Source organism: Vigna unguiculata, chromosome 4, assembly GCF_004118075.2.
Source record: "Vigna unguiculata cultivar IT97K-499-35 chromosome 4, ASM411807v1, whole genome shotgun sequence".
Taxonomy (NCBI): Eukaryota; Viridiplantae; Streptophyta; class Magnoliopsida; order Fabales; family Fabaceae; genus Vigna; species Vigna unguiculata.
In genome coordinates this window covers 11,161,716-11,183,910 of record NC_040282.1, presented here as the reverse complement: position 1 = coordinate 11,183,910, position 22,195 = coordinate 11,161,716, and positions in this window count along the sequence as shown.

Here is a 22,195-nt window from a genome sequence, read left to right as displayed (position 1 = left end):
TGTCTTATGTTTTTGCCAACACAAACGCCACAAGCAAACTTATATGAGAAACTTATGTTTAAATAAAGAAAACATAATCTTAAAAAATTATACTTAAATAAAGAATAACACAGGTTAAAAATAAATTTAGAACCCATATAACAACATAAATATGATAGTATTTACAAGTTCAACTCTCTTTCCATTGAAGACAATGGTCTCCTTTTAAGGAATTAAGTTTCAGTTTAACTTTATCCATGGTTCCTTTGAAGTAGCAAGCACAGAGAGGTACTTTAAACAAAGAAACTCACATATATTTGAGGAATAATAAGTCTATAAGAGTTTGTGCTTGAGAATTAGATTAACTAATACTGATTCGTAATCATATTGAATAACAAAAGGGATAAAATAAATGTGATAAGAGACGATACTAAAATAAAAGAGACACATCATTTCATTTATATGTTTTGAAAAATTCTTAATTCTTGTGCAATGTGAGCATATATAATTATGCTAACCAAAGCATAAAAACAATATATATCTTTCTTCTAAGAAAACCAATAATGTATTGAATCATGATATTGTTACGCAACATCCCTAGAATTAGAGATAATCACAATTGTGATTTGTTCGGTCTTACCAACACCTATCTTTTTTTATTTCAATTTATATTTACACTGCCTTAACTTTTACACAAGTTATATACTAGTACTTTTTTGTTTGTTTAATCAATTCGAGAACAAAATAAATTTTACTACATCATGAGGGCCATTAACCAAAATAAATGTCAAACATATTACATTACATAAAATTTTTCAAGTAAAATACTTAAAAAAGAAAGGTATACTAGACATGAATCAACTTTACCATATTAGTAATATAGTCCTTATAAATGTCTTTCAAACTAAGATGTTTCATGTCTCTTTACCACGCTCCCAAATTCACTTACTAGAATCTCTCCTACTCAATCAAAATGATTCCCAAAATATTCTACTTCAATGAGTATAGTTCTTAATTGGCACAACCCCCCAACTTATATATATGTAGAACTTTTTGTCTTCTTATCACTTAATTCATAGTCATGACATTTACCAATATATCTAAAACAATGTTATAGGCATTAATGGTTTACATTTGAATCCTTAACTATTTTTGCACTTGATATTTTAATCATCCTCATCTCATGAATCTTCAAGGACACAATTCACATGCTCATAGTTAGAGGAATAATGATTCATGACCATAGTTTGGTAAGTGATATTTATTTCTCCTTCATGTGGATTGTGATATTGAAGATTGATCTGATGAGGATAATAATGACAACATGAAGTTGTGAAAATGGTTGAAGATGTGTTGTTCGCCAATATGCCTATAACATATGTTGAACTTAAAAAATTTTATAAGCAAAGTATTTATATTTTAACATATGTAAATCCTTTCTTTTCCTTTAGAAATTTTGCTTCATTAAAAGAAACCAAGCTAGCCTTTCAAGCGTAAAAAGAAACAGAACCTTGTCTTCCTCTCATGAACTCTCTCTCAACATTTGCTCCTTTCTCCATTTCAGCTCAACCTTGATTTTTCCCCTTTCCCTTATGATTTTCATCCTTTCTTGAAACTGATCCCATAATTGGGATCACCTCGGAGTCCTATTAAAATCCATCCGAACATTTCCTTCCTCCACCTTGAATTCGGATTTTATAATTCGGAAACCATCTTCGGGTTTCTTCGTTGTCCTGGTATTTGATTGCATTTTGATGTGTTTGATTGATGAGTGTACTAAATTGGAGTGGTTGTGTTGTTTTTGGTTTGGTTTTGCAAGCTAAAATCATTGAAAATTTTCTATTCTAGCTTAAGCGAGATCAGTCGCGCCCAAACGAGAAAAATATAGCTTAAGAGAGAATAGCATCACTCTGCTCTTTGTTCGAGTTATCGCTCAAGCGAAAATTTCTAGCTTAAGCAAGAGCCTTCTAGCTCAAGCGAGAGAAATATAGCTTAAGCAAGAATGCTGCAGAATTTAAATTCCTTACCTTTAACATGTGATTGACTAAGTTAATTTTAAAAATATGAGGTATGAAGCTATGCATGAATAATATTGGTATTTGAGACTTGACTTGGTATGTTTTTGTAAAATATATGAATATGAAAATATGATTAAGGATGTATATGGTTGTGAATTGAGTCCTAAGGAAGTGTGATGGTTTTAAGAGAATGAAAGTGGATCTTAATGGAATGGAATGAGAAAAGTTGATTTGAATTGTTTGTTGTATGAGGGTTGTGCTTCTAAGGAAGAAGTGAAAATCCTTGCTAGTAGAATGTTATGCATTGGCTAGGGATATGTGTTGGTCAGAAGCTATCCCATACTTTACTAGGTTTACAAACTCATATAGAGTGTTGTGGCCTAGGTGGTAAGAGTTGAAGGAGGTTATTATGGTGGGATTAGGGGTGGGACCACTAATCTGGAGATGCCATAACTAACTTACCCTGTTCAAAGGCAATTGATTTATGTTTGTTAGGCCAAGTGGAGCCAGGGCCTTTGTCGTATTCCACTTTTATGACAGATGCACAACATCTTATGTCGGAGTCAATGCATAGATTCAGATAATTTATTTTAGAGAGTCTGAAACTATATGTTTGGTATTTTTTTATGAATTTTGAAATATGCTATTTTATGATGTAATAATTTTAATTGTTATATGATTATTTCTTTTATAAATTAGCTTACCCTTGTACTTTGTATCTTGTGTTGTTTGTCTTTCTTTTGCTATAATCATGGGAGCAGATGACGTTGTAGGTTTAGAGGCACCTTTAGAGGATGAAGAACCATCGCTTAGATTAGTGAAAGGTTTTTGGGAGTTATAGTAAGTGCTTAACCTTTGTATAAAGCTTGGTTGGTTTTAGTTGATTTGTATAAATGATATATTTTTATAGTTTGAACTCTTCAAGGACTGTATTAATATACTTTTTATTTTGTTAATCTGTCTTTGAATATTATTATGAAATGTCTTATTTTATTAGTTTTATACTCGTAAAATGGGATGTTACAATATATATATATATATATATATATATATATATATATATATATATATATATATAAGAAACATTTGTTTAAGTCCGTATTTTGATCTCAACAGTTTGATGTGGACTTAATTGGGATGCAGACTTATGAAATTTTAAGAGTCATATATATATATATATATATATATATATATGTATATATATATATGTATATATATATATGTATATGTATATATATATATATATGTATATATATATACATATATATATATATATACATATACATATATATATATACATATATATATATATATATATATATATATAAAACAAATTGTAACATAATATAAAATCAAATGACTTTACAAAAGATAAAATTAATAATTTTGTGACTTTATTTTTAGAAAAAATAATGTAAAGTCATTTGATTTTATATTCACTTATAAATTTAAATTATTTATATTATATACCAAAATGAATCCATAATTTTTATATTCTCTTCATTTGTAGCAAATTTCTCCTTCATGAAATCCAACGCAAATCTTTTGTCTTTCATGTGGATTTTGAATATTTCTATGTTATTATCATTTTTATCACACAAACTTTATTTTCAAAGGAGACCTTATAACCTCACTAGTGCATTAAGGGCTTTTGGCCCCGGTTGTTTTTTATATTCTGCCCCGGTTTCAGAACCGAGGCATATTGGGGCAAGGCAAAAAAGGGTGGCTTTTGACCACAGGTGTCAACAGAAGCCATATGGGTACTTTTTTGCCTCGGTTCTCTGAGGACCCGAAGCCATAGGGGTACTTCGCTCGCGCCACCATTATCACTATTGTGCTCGTCCTCGTCACCGAGATCGTCGGCAAACACTGTCGCGGCCAAACCTTCATCAGCACAGAACGAGCAACCCATCGCGACGCTCAGACCCATGGTGTGCTACCACTACACGGTCTGGATGCGGCAACGACAAACCACCATGAACCAGTAGAGCCAAGAGATCCAGCACCTCCATCGCTGTTCAAAGCAGAACTGCAAGCCACCATCGCGGGCAACCCCACCACTATGACCACCAAATCATGCCTTTGTCGCAAGTCGCGAGCACGCCTCCTCCGCCAATAACGAACCAAACACCACCGCATGAGAAAACGAAGACGAGAATGCCTCTACCGTGCGCAGAGTGTTCGCGCAAGGACGAAGGTGAACTCACGAATTTGGGAACCTAAATAGGTCATATGGCCTCGGTTCAATTAATAACCGAGGCCTAAAGTCCCTTTATGGCCTCGGTCAATAAAGACCCGAAACCAAATGTGACGGCGCTGGTGACATTTTTGAAATTAGGGTTAGTTAGGGTTACTAGGCTGGCTTATAGGCCTAAATTCTTTTTTAACTGAGGCCTTAAGTCCCTTTATGGCCTCGGTCAATAAACACTCGAAGCCAAAAGTGTTGACGCTGATGGCATTTTTGAAATTTTGGTTACTGGGCTGCCTTATAGGTTTCGGTTCTTTTGTAACCGAGGCCTAAAACCTCTTACTGCACCGATTTTGCACATACCCGAGGCAATATAGTTGGACGAAATTGCAGAAATGCCACCGCCTCCTTATAGACTTCGATTCTGCTATAACCGAGGCCTATAAGGCGAAGTAAAATGTCAAATCTGCACTAGTGCCTTTCTCTAACATTTGAACAACACTTAACAGATTCTGAGTAATCTTAGGAACATATAAGACATCAAAAATTATTTTAATACCTGAATGAGTTTTAATTGAAATTGTTCTTGTACCTTTCACAATAAGTTGTTCTCCATTCCCAATTCTTTCCTTGGAAATATTTGATTTGTTGAGCTCACTGAAAAGTTCTCTATCATGAGTCATGTAGTTTGTGCAACCACTATCTATAATCAAATATTTTGTAGATTGGTTGGTTGTGACACATGATGTTGTAAGAAGTAGTTCCTCCTCTGATTTATCCTCCACAATCTGAAAATCTTCTTGAGAATCTTGGGATTTGCATACTTTTTCCACATGTCCCAATTGACTGCATTTGTGACATTTGACATCTGGCCTCCACCAACACCAGTTGGGTTGATGACCTTTTTTCTTGCAATAGGGACAAGATGGAAAAACTTGTGTGTTGTTGTATTTGCTCCTTTTATTGTTCTTAACTATAAAAGCATTCTCTTTAGTGTGATTTAAAACACCTTCAATCTACGCATGATCTTCTCTCATCAATTTCCGTTATTCTTGTTCTTGCAAGACATGTATCACCTCTGTCAAAGTAATTGTGGACAGATCTTTTGTGTTTTCTAAGGAAGCAATAAATGTTTCATATCTTTCTAATACCATCACCAGAATTTTCTCAACGAATCTGGAATCTGGAAACTCCTTTCCCAACAATTTTATCTTGTTAACAATACCCAACAATTTGTTTGAGTATTCTTTGATTGTCTCTAACTCTTTCATCCTTTGCATCTTGAACTCCCTTATCAAGTTCAAAACTTTCATGCCTCGAATATTCTCGTTCCCTTCATATTCCCAAATTTCTTTGGGAGACTTTAGAGTCATGATACTAGTCATAATCATTTGTGAAACATCTGCGAACAAGCATGCCTTTGCCTTTCTCGTCTTTTTGTGTTTGTGCGCTTTGATTTGATCCACGATAGAATTTTCAGGCAAGGGAACATCATCTTCCTCCATGACTGTAACGTCCCTACTGGAAATTACTTAATTAAAATAAATAAATAAGAATTGAAAATCAAACGTCATAATTTTATTATTCCCAAACACGGGAAAATTTAAAATATTTTTCGACACACCATAATTTAAACAAAACTAAGTAATAATGTTATTACAAGTTCCAAAATCTGACAAAATAGTGAAAAACATAATAAATATCCCAAGCTCAAAGTCCCCCATGCTAGCCCTCTCTCTCTCGCTATGCATCAACAACATCACCTGGAATATCATCTGCTTCCGTGTGACAAGTCACGCGATCATCGCAAAACACAAACAAAAACAGGGAACTCATAATAAATTAACACATAAGTTAATAATATGAAAACATCCAACTAATTTGGTCTAGTTAGTTATTGGCCAAGTCCTTAATACCCCAAGGCTTTTCAACCTTCAATTCACACAAATAGTTAACCTTGGACTCAGGATTTATGATGCTCACACGAATCTGCCCGCTCGTGGTCCTGCCTCTACTAACCTCCCCGCTCGTAGTCCTGCTCTACGGACCTACCACCTATAGTCCAACACACGTGATCCATAAGCTATGAACCTCCCTGCTCGCAGCATCTCTCAAGTGTAAGCACAGAACATACGAACCTACCCGCTCATATCCCCACACGAAAGTATTAGGATATGAACCTCCCCGCTCATATCATCATGTGTTCACCACCATCCATGAACCTACCCGCTCATGGCACAACATCTCCTGATCCAAGTCTCATATCATTACGTACAAATAACACATGCAACCACTACCTACAATGCTATCGCTTGGCGCAGCCTAAGGGCCACCAAGTATAAAACCTGTGCAGACCGCCTGGTGAGACAGCCTCGTCACCAAGCGCCAAGCTCCAATCAGACCCACTATTTTAAGGTCTATCACCTGGCGGATCACACCTTGCTGCCAGGCGCCACACGTTGCAAGAACATCCCTGCTGCTCTTATCGCCTAGCGGACACTCGTAGGTCACTAAGCGCCATACCAGTAGCACAGTTCTGCTAGTTTTGGCACATGGCATGGATTGTTCTGTAATATGAATTATGTATAAATGAATTAAGGTTTGTTCACAGTTTAATGTCTGGTTTCAAATACCATGTCACTTTATTCATGATTCAATTCCTTCTACCTTGCTTCACAACCTCTTATATTCAAGACATAATATTCATCCATAAGCCTCTTATCTTACCTCACATGTTAGTCTAACTTATGGCCACCACACCCAACCAGTATTTCAGCTCTAGATAGCCCATTGTGTTCCCCCCGGCTATGCCTGCACCATATCTTTACCTTGAATATTCCTCAATTAACTTATTTAGTCTTTAACCCTCCATAATGAGATTATCAAACGCCTCAATATCCTTTCTTAATTACATTATCTTTTCCAATGCCTAAACTGACCATTACATTATTCTTTTATCCCATTTTCAACTACTATTTTAATATTAATTCACACCTATACATTACATAAACACACCAACATATCCTATTCCTTACTCATTCCAAATAACCGAAATTTACTTTCCTTATTCTCATCAACACGAATTTGCATTCTAATCACAACACACACCCTTTGCATCCCAAAGAACCATATGCTACAACTGGAAAATTTCCAGTTATCGCCTGGTGGCAGATTATGCGCTGCTAGGCGGCATATCAGATTCTTTCCCTATCCCTTCGATAATCCCTAATCTGTCCCAAGCCAATCTCATCGTGCAATTAGGCCAAATTCATAGGTACTCGAGGAACGTGTTACACAAGTCATGTTTACAATTCATATAACCATTAACACTGATAATCAGAATCACCATTGTTTTCTTTCAAAACAAAATCTTGCATTTCATAATTCCACATCATACCACATCTCCAATTGCATTTAATATCAGTTAACTACCATCATAGTATCCCTCATGGCCAATGCTCCACCAGAAATTTTAAGGCATCGAAAGTACATCAAAAATAGCCAAAACACACAAATTACACGTGTGTTGCCTGACGGGTCTTCAAAGTCGCCAAGCGGTTCATAACAAAACCCAGTAAATTGGCAGAAAATGACGCGTCGCTTGACGACATACACATGACCGCTAGGCGGTTTCCGGTTTTTGGGCAGAAACCTAGAAACTACGAAAAACAGCGTAAAAGGAGAGGGAATTTCATGCAATAAGTCATGACAATGTTAAACACGGTATTCACGAATCAAAACAGATAAGAATAACTCCACTTACCTGGAAATCCTTACTCCAAATGGTCTTCTAACCTTTTCTTTATGATGTCCAAGAACCTTCCTTTCGTAGTCCAAAATTTTCAGCTTTCACTCTTGCAAAAGCATTTATGATAGCTTTGTAAAACCTCTCCTTCCAGCACCACGAAAATGCAGTCCCTAACTCTCCTCAAATTCCCTTCTCTCCCTAATTTACTACTCCCTTAATCACCATTTACTACCCCAAACGAAATTAATAAAAAATATGCTTAATGACTAATTTTTTATGTTAATGGCCATTCAAAGACCATTATTGGCTACCTTCCCAGCCTACTATGTTGTTCTTCTTGCAGCTAGGGTTTCCTCTGGCCTTTCATATTCATGCCAAAAGAAAATTTGGCAAAAAGAAAATTTAATTCGTTCTTAACAAGGTTTGAACCTATAACCATTCAATCACAAAGCAAGTGCACAACCAATTCAACCAATTCATTTTCCGTGATAATTCCTATACTTTTAGGATTACATTATAATTAATCACATTCAAACATAACCTTAAAATAATACACATATTAAAATAATATAGGACTTGAACCAAAGTCCTCTTGCACACAATCAAGTATTTTTCACCATTTGAGTTATACTTTTCCACATCATAACACTCCACATTAAATACCATAAAGGCTCCTACCATCCACATTTATTAAAAAATTATTTATTTAATTATTTAAATTCCTCGTATCTTACAACGACTTCCCATAGATCTAGCCCCTCTAGATATGTTTGCATCCTTACCGCCCATAGATCATAACTTTCACCATCAAAGAGTGGAATAGTTACGTGTGACATATTTCCTTCAATTCTACCAGTAGTAAGAACCAGGCTCTAATACCATTCTTTGGATTTTTAGGGCTTTATGAAATATGAAAGATATGAGATATATGAGAGAGATATGTAATATGTTATATGGAGGAAGATGTTTTTGTATTTTATTGATATACCCTATATATAGAGTAAAATGTAACATAATATCAGCTGTAAAATATTTATAATATCTCACTCTTAATTTAAAATAGTAACTAATTTCTAAAACTGAAACATTTCTAAAACTGAGAAATTTCCTAGAAACTAATTTAAATAAAAAAGATATTAAGTAATATTCTCAACAAAATATTATAACAGAAGAATGAGTGTAGAAGGGGTGTTCGACCCGCTCGTAGGTGGGTTTTGTGGTTGAGAACCATTATGAGAATTTTTGTGCCAATGAAAGATTCTTTACCAACACTTGAGAATTTTCCTTGATTGGCAAACCATCCTGCCTGACCAAGATGTTCTTGTCGCGTAATCGGATATTAAGTTGTAACTGTTAATTTTTGCCGTGTTGTAAGTTATTTTCTTGTCCTTTCATGTTTTTTTTATCTACCGTCACAAAAAAAAACCCAATTAAATACTAATTATATCGTGGTAGGATTCCTTTTTTGGTGTCCATATTTACTTACTCCTAATTTACCCTTTATAATATAATTATATATTTATTTTTTAAAAACTAACAATTATTTTTATATGTTTTCTATAAAACTATTCTAATAGTTTTTTATTTTCATTCACTAACAATTATTTTCTCCATTTATCCCACTTTGTTCTTAATAAATATAAATTAACTTTGTATATTAACTTATCAGGTGATGATATTGTAATATTATTAAATTAATATACAAAATAAATTTATATGTATTAAAAAAATGAAATGAATGAAAAAAATGAGAACATTGTTAGGAAATAACGCACATTTTCTATAATCAAATTTATGGAAACAATATAAATGCGGAATAATCACACACAATATTGATAATGAAGTTCAGCCAATTATGTCTACGTCTTCGTGTTGCTACAGATCTTTTATATGAAAGAGAAAATTACAAAACAAGTGTTTATAAAACACTTGATTCACAACTCCATCAACCTAGAAAAATAAAATATTTTCTTTTCTCTCTCTTATCTCTCTTTTCTCATTATTGGAATTCATAATAAAATTTTTGTGCCAATGTATTTATACTTAACACAAATGTATACAATCCTCACATTTTTATTTTTCTTATAATTATGTTATCCTTCCAATTTAGTGGTTTTAATTTTTATCTCTTAAAATATGCTTTTACACCTAAACTAAGTTGTCCAATTCCAACAATCTCCTGCTGGAAGACTAATTTCAATTTTTCTTCACACCTTGATCAATTTGTTCTAGAAGGAAATGTTGAATTCTTGGCCAGATGTATTGCATTCTAACTATCACTATACAAAATACTCTTCTGGATAAATCCTAACTCAGTCAACAGACCTTGAAGCCATATTAATTCTTTACTAGCTTCGGTTACTGCTACATACTCAGCCTCTATAGTGGATAAAGCAAGAATCTTTTGAATTCGTGGCATCCAACTAATAGTTGTAGTACAAACAATAAAAATGTAATCAGTGGTACTTCTTCAGTGATCAACTTCACCTCCAAAGTTTGCATCTACGTAACCCTGTACTTTTAATTCTTCTTTGACTAAAGCACAAACACTTCTATGGTGTACCTCGTAGATACCTCAAAATCCATTTAACTACTTCTCAATGAGCCTTACTTGGATTTGAGATAAACCTGCTAACAACTCCCACTGCATGGCCAATGTTTGGCCTTGTATAGACCATCGCATACATCAAACTTCTAATAGCTGAGGCATATAGAACCGTAGCCATGAATTCTCTTTCTTCATCTGTCTGAGGTGATTGTTCGTTGGATAAACGAAAATGACTAGCCAAATGTGTGCTAACTCCTTTGGCATTTCCCATGTTAAATCTATGCAAAACATGGTTGATGTACTCTACTTAAGATAACTGCAAAATTCCTTTTTGTTTATCTTTTGTCATTTTCATTCCAAGGATCTTCTTCGCTGGACCCAAGTCCTTCATGTCAAATTCTTTTGACAATTCTATTTTCAAGTTTTTAATTTTATCCATATCTGAACCTGCTACTACCATATCATCAACATAAAGTAACAAAATGATATAACTAGATTCATATCTCTTGAAGAAATAAAAATGGTCAACATTGCACTTCTTGAAACCTTCCTTGTGCATGAAGCTTTCAAACTTCTTATACCATTGTCTTGGAGCTTGTTTGAAACCATACAAGATCTTCTTTAATCTGCACACCATATTATTTTCCCCTTCTTCTGAGAAACCTTCAAGTTGATACATGTAAATTTCTTCATCTAAGTCTCCATGACGAAATGCAATCTTTACGTCTAATTGCTTTAGGTGAAGCTCTTCACTAGCCACAATACTTAACATAGTCTTGATAGTATTGAGTTTCACAATTGGAGTAAATATTTTAGGGTAGTCAACTCCTTCTTTCTGTTGAAATCCTTTGACAACCAATCGGGCTTTGTATCTCCTGGAGCCATCATGCTCATCCTTTACTCGATACACCCATTTATTGTGAAATGTCGTTTTCCTCGTAGGCAACTCTACAAGTTCCCATGTCTAATTGAATACTAAGGACTTCATCTCATCTTTCATAGCAAGCTCCCACTTACTAGCATATGAAGTCTGACATGCTTCCTTATAATTTTCAGGTTCCTCTTCATCACTTAATAATATATAATTTAGGTATTTCTTGTTAAACTTATGAGGTCGAGAAGACCTTCTCAAAACAGGAATTTGAGTAAAAGGCTCTAGTGTGTCAAGTTGTTGGTCATTGTTATTTTCAATTGAGTCCTCTGGTTGAGGAATATCAATTATAAGGGTTTTAGGGACATCATCCACTTCTACATACATTGGACAACTCTTTTTAAAGTTTCCAGTGTATGTGTTGTCCTTATCCTTGTACATTACTGTTTCATTGAAGATCACATCTCTACTACGGATAATCTTTATATTTTCATTATCCCATAAACGGTACCCAGACTCATCTTTACCATAACTGATGAAAGTGCACTTCTTCGATTTAGGATCAAGTTTATTCCTTTCGTTGATCACTAATGTGCACATATGTTGCACAACCAAAAACTCTAAGATATGAGAGTTGTATATCTTTTCCAGTCCATACCTCTTCTGGTATTTTGTGCTTCAGTGGTACCGATGGACCTCAGTTAATTAGGTAACTTGTTGTGTTAACTGCTTCTGCCCAGAACTGCTTTGGTAAGCCTGATTGCAAACGCAAGCTTCTGGCTGTTTTAGTCAATGTTCGATTCATACGCTTAGCTACACCATTATGTTGAGGCGTACTTGGCACGATCCTCTCCATCCTGATGCCGTGCTCATAACAAAACTTCTTAAATCTATTGTCTTCATATTCACCACCATTTTCTGTTCTAAGCTTTTTGATCTTCAATCTTGTCTCATTTTCTACCATGGCTTTCCAAATTTTGAAAGCATCAAATACTTCTGACTTGTTTTTTAGAAAGTAAAGTCACACCTTCCTAGAGTGATCAGCTATAAAAGTCACAAAGTATTGTTTCCCACCAATAGATGGGACAGTCGTCGGTTCCCAAACATCAGAGTGGACAAGCTCAAGTCTCTCTTTCTTTCGAGTTATTCTACTTGTCTGAAAGCTAACTCTTTTCTACTTTCCAAGTATACAATCACATGTCAATTTCTACTTACTGAAGACCTGGTAGTTTATGTTTTGAGTGCATGATCTTCATTCCTTTCTCACTCATATGGCCTAACCTTTGGTGCCATAGATTGGAATTTTCATTTCTTGTAAATGCAATCAAATGGCATGCTTCAGTAGTCTTGTAAAGAGTACCACTCTTTTTACCACAAGCAATAGTCATTGCACCTTAAGAAATCTTCTAGTGATCTCCATGGAATACTGTTGTATAGCCTTCATCGGCTAATTGGCCTACTGAGATTAAGTTATTTGTCAAGTAAGGAATACGTCTAACATTCTTCAATTCTCATATCGACCCATTTAACTTAATCTTAATTGTACATTTACCAACAATCTCATAAGATTGTTCATTACCAAGGTAAACTTTACCAAGGATTCCGGGGATATAATTTTCAAAGAATTCTCTTTATGAAGTTGCATGAAAGGATGCTCTAGAGTCTAACACCTAAGACTCTTTCGTATTCTCTAAGGAAAAATTAATGCATCATCTCCTCTTGAGGTAGAGGCAAGATTTGCATGTACCTTCACATCTAGATTCTTCGGTGTATTCTTGCACCGATTTTTGTAATGCCTAATCTTTCCACGATTCCAACACTCAATAGTCTTTGAGTTATGGAAGTTACGAGGGTTTTTAGACCTACACCTCCTTTCCTTTGATTTACTATGTCTATATCCTTTAGTTAAACTTCTCCCTCTTGATTATGTATGCAAAACTAAAGAGGTTGACGATTCACCTAACTCTCTTCGTCAGATCTCTTCACTGAGAACCAAATCACGAGCATCATCAAATTTCAACTTATTACTTCCCGATGAGCTACTCACAGCTGTGACAGTAGCATTCCAACATTCTGGTAGACAAGAAAAAAGAATTAATGCTCGTACTTCCTCATCAAATTCTATTCCAATGGAACTCAATTGGGTTGTGACTATATTGAGTTCATTAAGATATTGTGTTGCTGAAGCATTTTCTATCATCCGTAAATTGAACAACCATCTTATCAAATGAACTTTGTTTGAGGTTGAAGGTTTTTCATACATTCTAGAAAGAGCCTCTATAAGACCTGATGTGGTTATTTCTTTTACAATATTGAATGCAACATTGCAAGATAACATCAAATGGATAACTTCAAGGGCTTGCCTATCAAGAAGAGCCCAATCTTCATCTTTCATGTCCTCTAGTTTATTTCCTGAGAGAGATTAATACATCTTTTTCTGATACAAATAATCTTCAATTTGCATCTTCCAAAAGCCAAAGTTTGCATCATCAAACTTTTAAATTTTCACCTTTCCTTCATTTGTATCCATTGCTCCCACTCAAATATGATTCCCTTTAAATTGTTTATAACAATAAACAATAGTAACAATCAAGCTCTGATACCAGTTGTTAGGAAATAACACACATACCCTATAATAAGATTTATGGAAACAATATAAATGTAGAATAATCACACACAAAGTGGCCTAATGGAATGCATATGTGAATTAAGTTATCTATGCAAGGATGCAAAGCTAAGGACTAATTATGGCTATCTACTCCACCTATGTGTGAACATGAAACATCTGACAGAGCTGAACTTCAATATGCAACAACAAACCCATAATAACTCATAACAGATCCTGTCATCAGCATTGAAAACATGCAGAGCTGGCATGATGCAAAACCTGGGCCAACAGCCAAACTGATGCATAATTTATTCAATTAAAACCTAGGCTAAATACATAGTTGATATAATTAAAAGGTGCAAACCTAATGTAAACTATAGAATAAAACACAAGATTTGATGGCAGAATTAGAACCACAAACATTAGTGGAATTTATCAGCAAAAGCAGTATGCATTAATGGAAATATGTGGAGATAAGTGTGACCTTGGAAGTTCAAAGCATGTTTATATGCATTATAACCCCTAAACAGAGTTGGCATTCAAGACACAACATTAACACCCTAAATGCAATCAATTTTATTTAGATGCAATGCAAAGCTAAATGAGGATAGTAATAAAACTCCACATGACAACAACAGAATACCAAAGCTACTAGATTCATACTTAAATGCAATAGTAAGCTTAATGAGAAAATGCATGAATTAGAATACTACTAGACTATTAAAATGACTAATAAAACCAAAAATGTTGCAGAAAAGTAAAACCAAAGCAAAGAAAGAAAAAGCAAAGTGGTATAGAATTTTAAAGGCAAAAAACCTAAAATGGAATTTAAAATTGTAGAAATTAAGGACAAGAAAACTTAAAATGCAATCAAATTGAAAGTTGGAAATCAAAACTGAAATTGAAACTATATTTCATTAAAATCAGCAAAGTCAAAAGCGTACAAGAGATAAAGAAAGTGGTAGAATTTTAAATGGTGAAAGGAAACACTCTTAGCCCAATCTTAGTGTTTGTTTCTCTCGTGAGTGAACTAAGTAGAGCTACCTAACACACTAAGGAAAACCCCAATCTTTGAAGGCTACTTTGCATCCATCAGATATGGAGAAGGCCCTCTCACATTACACTTTTTCCCCTCTCCAAAGAACATGAATTTGAACTCTCAAACCCTAGCCTCCAAACATTTCTCTCTATCTTGCTCCGGTAGGGCTCTCCCAAGAAACCCTAAAAGAAAAAACTTGAAAAACATAAAAATGCCTAACCCATTTCTCTCTTCGCAAAGCAGAATCGTAAATCTTGCAACCAACTTCGTGGCCCTCGTTTAGCATGACCTTTCTCTCGTTCTTCCATCTCTCCACATACCATTTGATCTTCACATCATCTCTATACATCATGATCATTGTGTTGGCTTCCATCAGATTAGATTCTCGCATCAGCTCGAGCTCATGACCATTAGGTTGTGACTCGTGATGAAGCATGAGGGTGTTCGTGCCTTTCCCCATGATCAGAGTTGTGCCTTCTTTCACTAAAGCAAAGGATCAACCACTCTTTTACTAAAACTATATCTTTTGATGAAAATGAAGGCTAATTCAAACTGTAATTGACTAAGGCAAGGGTTGCTCTGCAAAAAACAAACAATTGGAGGTAAGGCTCACATGCAATTAAGCAAAAATAAAAGGGTCTCTTAGAAAAATAGCTTTTATTAAAATTTGGGTTTTAAAAAGGGCAAACTAAATGAAACAAAATACTATTAAAACTAACCTTATTATCACATTTTTATGAAATCTATTTTTTTCTAAAATATTAACAAAAATATTTTCTTATGAATACTATTAAAGACAAACTAATATTTGTTTAAATTAAAAAGAAAGTTTTAGAAAGGAAAAATACTGAAAAATGGAGTGTTAACCACATTCAAAACAAGCAAAAGACACCAAACAGGCAGCCCAAACCTTAAATGCCAAATCATATATCACACACAAAAAACGTTAGTCGTCCAATGACCAACTTGTCTTGCAAAATGCTCGCCCAATGACAACACTAGTCATCGCCTAGCAACCAGTAGTCATCGCCTAACTACCATGCTACTCGCCCAACGACCACCAATTGTCGAACGTCTATTTTGCCTTGCAAAAATGGCTCGCCCAACGACCAACCTTGTTGCCTAGAGACCAGACATGTACATGACTGCGAAAAATAGCGTCCAAACACCTATTTGGTTCACTCTAAAGCACCAAAACTTGGAATGCCCCAAGTAACCCTTTACCAATTTAAAGTTGCACTTAATCCTCCATAATAAGTCTCTTTTTTACCTTTCAACCTTCCAAATTATGCTCAACACACATCAATACTACATAATACGTTCAACCAATTTACCACTTTGAACATAAAGGAATTTTTGCACCTAATCACAATTAGGCATGCACCCACTTAACATATGCCACCTAATAAAAAAAATCATGCAGAGCTCAAAATCATGCAACCATAATTCACCATTAAAGTTTTACACTTAACTCTTGAGCCAAAGACAACACAACAAACATTTTCATAGGAATTTATCAATCTAATAAATACTTCCATGATATAGTATCATCACATTGACCATAGTCATCCAACAATAACATCATCCACAATTAACAAAGAGTCATGAATTAAGCACAAAAAAACTCAAAATTTTGATGCTTTGTACATAATTCCAACTTTGCTCCCGAACCACCAACCCCTAAGAATTTCACAACACAAAAGAAAATTCACATTCATCCATAAGGTTATTTTCATTGCACCAAAAATTATAGAACCTCACCCCCAAAAGACACGTACATTTTAGTGATAAAATTCCACCAAAACCTCATTGTCTCGTTAACTAAGAACACCACAATTCCATCAACACTTTTCATGTGAATAACTAAGACGATTGAACTTATACCATAAGCAGAACAAAATATTATCATCATGGCATCTCCCCTTACCTCAAAACTTAGACTAAATGATGTATTTCACATTTCCTCCATGGATTCATCCCAAAAAAAAGTTTTCATAATTTATCACCAAGAAGAACACTCTTTACAATTCCATATTTCAAACCTCAAAATTTTCTCCACACATAAACACAAAAATAAGTAAAAGTTCAACTTCCCTTAACTGGAATTCCTGAAACAATACTATCTTGACCTTGCTCTAACTTTCGCATGGTCTCCTCTTTCCAAAGAGTCTTCACCTCTATTTCTCTACCTACCTCTAAGTTTTAAAAAAACACTACAACCAATAGACTATAACATTTATTTTGTCATACACAAACACAAAAAACATTACAACAATTCTTTCACATGCATGCAACATCCAAAACAATTATAGAAAAGAAAAAACACATAACATGGCAAGAATCGAACACATGACTCTCATCCTCAATCCATAACAAAGAGCTTAAACCAACGATGCTACTTTTCACTTTGGTGTATATTATTATTTATTAATTTAAATAATATTATTCATGTCCAACCTACCCTCCATGGAATTTTAATTATTTTTCATGGGTCTTACAAATAGTACCCAATTAATAAATGTGATTCACCCAATCTTAGTACATGAACACAAATCACCCATGATAGAAAAGTAATTTAGTTTCTCTTACTTGGATACCTAACCTTTCAATTAAACTCTCCAGCGTTTTCTCTCATGTTCCTCCTTGTTTTCCTTCAATTTTCCCACTTATGTTTTTCTATGAAATGTAATAATTGTTTCTTTAAAAATCAATCATGTTTCCTTTGCTTTTATGTTTTCAATGATAATAAATAGAATTATAAAATAATCGATCTCTAAAGTCAAATCTAGTATTTAAAAATGTTCAATTATATACATGGTTATCTTTTAAGAATAAAAAAAGGGATTGAAAATTTGAAAGTTGTACCATAATGGCCAAATTGGCCGCTATCCTACAATGCCGCTAACTTAAGGTAATTGTACCATAGTAGCCAAATCGGCCGCTATCCTAAAAGGTCGCTAACTTGATGTAACCAATAGGCCTAAAGGAATAACACACAGACCATAATCGAGTACATGAGGATATACTAGTCAGTACCTCATTAATAAACACGAATCAATTAATGTATATAACGACAAGGTCAGACAACTAGGCCGATTCAATAATCATAAAGACGATATATACACCTACCAGCCACAACAGTGGAATGCCGCCTATTTTAACTTGAAGAAAAACAAATGAAAGCACTATGAAAGAATGATGGGCCTAATGTTTGGGCCCAACTAAATCCACACCAAACCCAATAAAGATTAGGCCACTATAAACGTAATCAAGACTCAACCCATGGCTTGGACCAAGGTAAAACGATATTAATCCCCTATAAATAAGAGTGGACCCTAGTAATTAAAGGTATGTATTTTCATTGGCATATAATCTAAGACTTGACTTTGAGAGCTTTTTGCTGACTTGATCGTCGGAGCCTTTTATGTAGGTAACCCCCCAATGTTCTATCAAGTGTCGAGTGGCGAAGACATGACGAATACGACCAAGGAGTGTCCATTTGAGAAGCTTAAAGATTGTGGTAAGATGAGGTTTGAGTCCCATAATGATCTAATATTGTCCATGCAGGAACAAAAAGTGAATGATTATAAGATCTTCTCTACATGTACAAAAATGTGGTCTACAATTTTTTTTAAAACCTTTCAATCAAATAAATGCCAACTTTGTTTATTCATGTAAATTTTCTATGAATAACATTAGGATTTTCGTTTTCTAGTCTCCTTAAATTTTTTGTTTATTGTCATGTAAATTAATTGAGTTTTTATTTCAATTGGACATCATCAAAATTATATGATTGGTAGAACTTTGTTTCGGTATATAAGTATCATATTTTAAAACAAATGTATCTTTTCATATCGACAATAAGATATTTTATAACTATAATGGAGTACTTAGGATGATCCAACTCGTTTACAAGATATGTACAACACTATAGATACAATAATAGTTAAAAATGTCCTTCTTTGTACATTGTAAGATTTCATCTTTAATTTATGAAGGATACTTTATTATGTATATGTTTGGATTGAACCATAAATTACTTGTCCACATTTTATCTAAGTTACTACACTTAAGTAGTGGCTATAGTATCAATATTATAGTCTTCGTTGTTGTGTGAGTCTCTCTAATGGAGATTTTTTTTGAAGCATATTCCTTTTTATCTTCAACCGAGTGTGCATATAAGTCAACAATGTAATAATACTACTTCCAAGCCAACCACCACCATATCCATACCCTAAAGCCATGTTCATATTTAGTTAATCCTCTCTTTAAATGAAATGTCTAAAGGACATTATCATCTTTTCTTGCATCACAATTCAAATCTACCAACACCACCAACGTAACATGTTCTTAAAATTATTGTTATTACAAGACTACCTAAACAATACATTATCCTTGGTCAATGTAACTAATTTATTTTAAACAACATCCTTAGTCATTTTTACAACTCATGATATTTGTACAGGTACCACTACTTCCATTACACTACATTTGTCCCTTACCCATTTTTTGTCATCTTTTACACCTCTCCCAGCGATATCTCAAACTTACCCTCTTTTAGATGTTACATAAGTTATTATGTTGAGACACCAATACGAATACAAGAAGGTTGCTTTTGATTCTTCACCTATTATCTTGGCCCAAGCCTTTAATTGTGTACTTGAGAATATCTCTTCAATATAAGCTATTTCCTTCCTAAAGTTTTTATATTATTATCTCCATATAATAGCCACCCACATACAATACGAAACTCTATTTTCTATCCCTATTAAGCATCGAGAGTCTAAATTATGATGTGTGTGTGTGTGTGTGTGTATGTGTGTGTGAAATGAGGTTTCCACTATTTGGTGCTAGTTTGAAACAGGATTGGTCTTCGCAGATAGAAAGAATTAACCCATATCATGGTGATGAGGACATAGGTCCTATATGAAATGAGGTTTCCACTATTTGGTGCTGGTTTGAAATAGTATTGGTCCTCGCAGATAGAAAGAATTAACCCATATCATGGGGATGAGGACATAGGTCCTAATATATTTTGGTGGAGTAAAACCTAGGTGGTAATAGCCAAAAATCTACTAAGTGTTCACATCATAGGTCTATAATCCTTGATTCTACTCAATACATGTGCATAGTCTCCGAGCCATTGGACTATTAATTGTTTGAGTTATAAGGATGGTATATTATAGGAGAAGTTGAATGAGTAATCTTAGAAGAAAAAGCTTTGTTGAGATTAAAATTTTATACGTATGATTTATTATAATTGCACAAGCTTACCTTGATGTCTTTTGTGTTGTTGTTTGTCCATTTGATGTGATAGTATGTTATATGTGAGCAGATGAGATTGCACGTAGAAGGGTTTGTGAAATAGTAGAACTATTGATGATTTGTTTAAAAAGAATATTGATTGCTTTTATATATAACTTTTGAATTGTAAAAATCTTCTTAGTTGATAAAGTATTGATTATTTTTTCAAAAGTTCAGTTTTATTTTTTCATGGAAAATTTATAAATACATCTATTATACTTATATATGTTTATTATGCTTTTTATTGATTATATAATACTTTACATTAATACGATGATCTATTAAAAAAACAAATATAAGTTTCACATTCATTTTATTCAGCAGTTTAATTATGTATAATGATAAAATTGATATATTATATTATAAAGTTAAGTTTACTCAACTTTGGCCACTTATTTCACTACAACATTTTGTAGTTTAGACCACACTAAATTAGATAAAGACTAAATAAATGTGGCCTAAACATATAATAAACAACATTTTTATAAATGTTGTATAAATATCATGAAAGCCCATGATTATACAACTGTTACTTTAAACTATGTGGACAAAACCAGTAAAAATGTGGTCTAAAAATATAAGTGAGGTCTAAAATCAACTTGAAAAACTGTTGTCTATTGTAAGGATTTTAAGCAACGGTTTCAAAAACATTGTCGTACTAAAAACCGTTGTCTATTACCTATAACCACACTCACCTATACCACACCTAAAAAAATGTGGTATAATCTTTAGACCGTGGTTTTTATAATTTAGATCATAATTTTATGTTGTTGTCTAAAGTGATTTTTGTTGTAGTGTTTGGAATCTTGATTTAGTTGGGTTGGGACTTAAATTGAATGATCCAATCAAAATTTCTGATCTAAAGAGAACAATAACAAACCCAATACTCACATTTACTTAAAATGGTGTTCTTTTAAAAATAGTTATTTATTTTAAGAGGTTCTTTTTCAAGCTTTTTTAATAACCATATCATTTCAATTTTAAAAAACTTATATTTTTAAAAATTGAATAATAAATATTTAATATTATATACAACAATAAATTTTCAACGATTATATTCTCTATCCAATTGATAAATGTAACTATTTAATATATAAAATAACTTTTTCTCTTTGAATTAAACAAGCCTCGTCTCACACAGGTTAATGACCTTTTTGTCAGTAACACAGTTAGAAAAGGGACGAGTTTTGTAATTTTTGTTTATGTTTTATTATTTATTGTTTTTCATGTATATTATCTCCTATTTTAATATTTTTATTATTTATAATTTTTTCTAAGAAAAACTATTTAAAAGGTTTAAAATATCTTTTAACTAATTATTATACATACTAAATTTATGTATGTTTCTAATTAATTTAAATAATGTGTTTCCACGTCTTTTAATTTAAATTATACAGTTATGTTAAAAGTGCAATTCTGGAAAGAATGATTTAAAAAATATATTTACTATTTCTTTTAAGTGGAGAAAGTTATAATTAAAAGGAGCAATTATATAGTTACGAATTTTATTAAATAAAAATTATTTATATTTAATAAAGATATAACTTTTTAATTAGAAATTTAAATATTTATTAAAATATTATTTTATTGAAAGATAAAATTGTAAAATAAAAAATTTGTAAGGATAATTATTGTCTTAGGTGAAATAAAAAAAAAACACCAAAATTCTCTAAATATTTCACGACTATATTAAATTGTATTGTACTTTTAGTATTGTTTTTTTTTTGCTAGAAATAAAATTGGGGATTCAAAGAAAATATAAATTGTAAACAAATATAATTCCAAATTGTAACTTTAGAAGACTAAAACAACCAATCGACAATTCAAATATTATAATTCTCTAAAGATTATTTATATTTAACAATTAACTCATTCAATTATTTAATCATCAA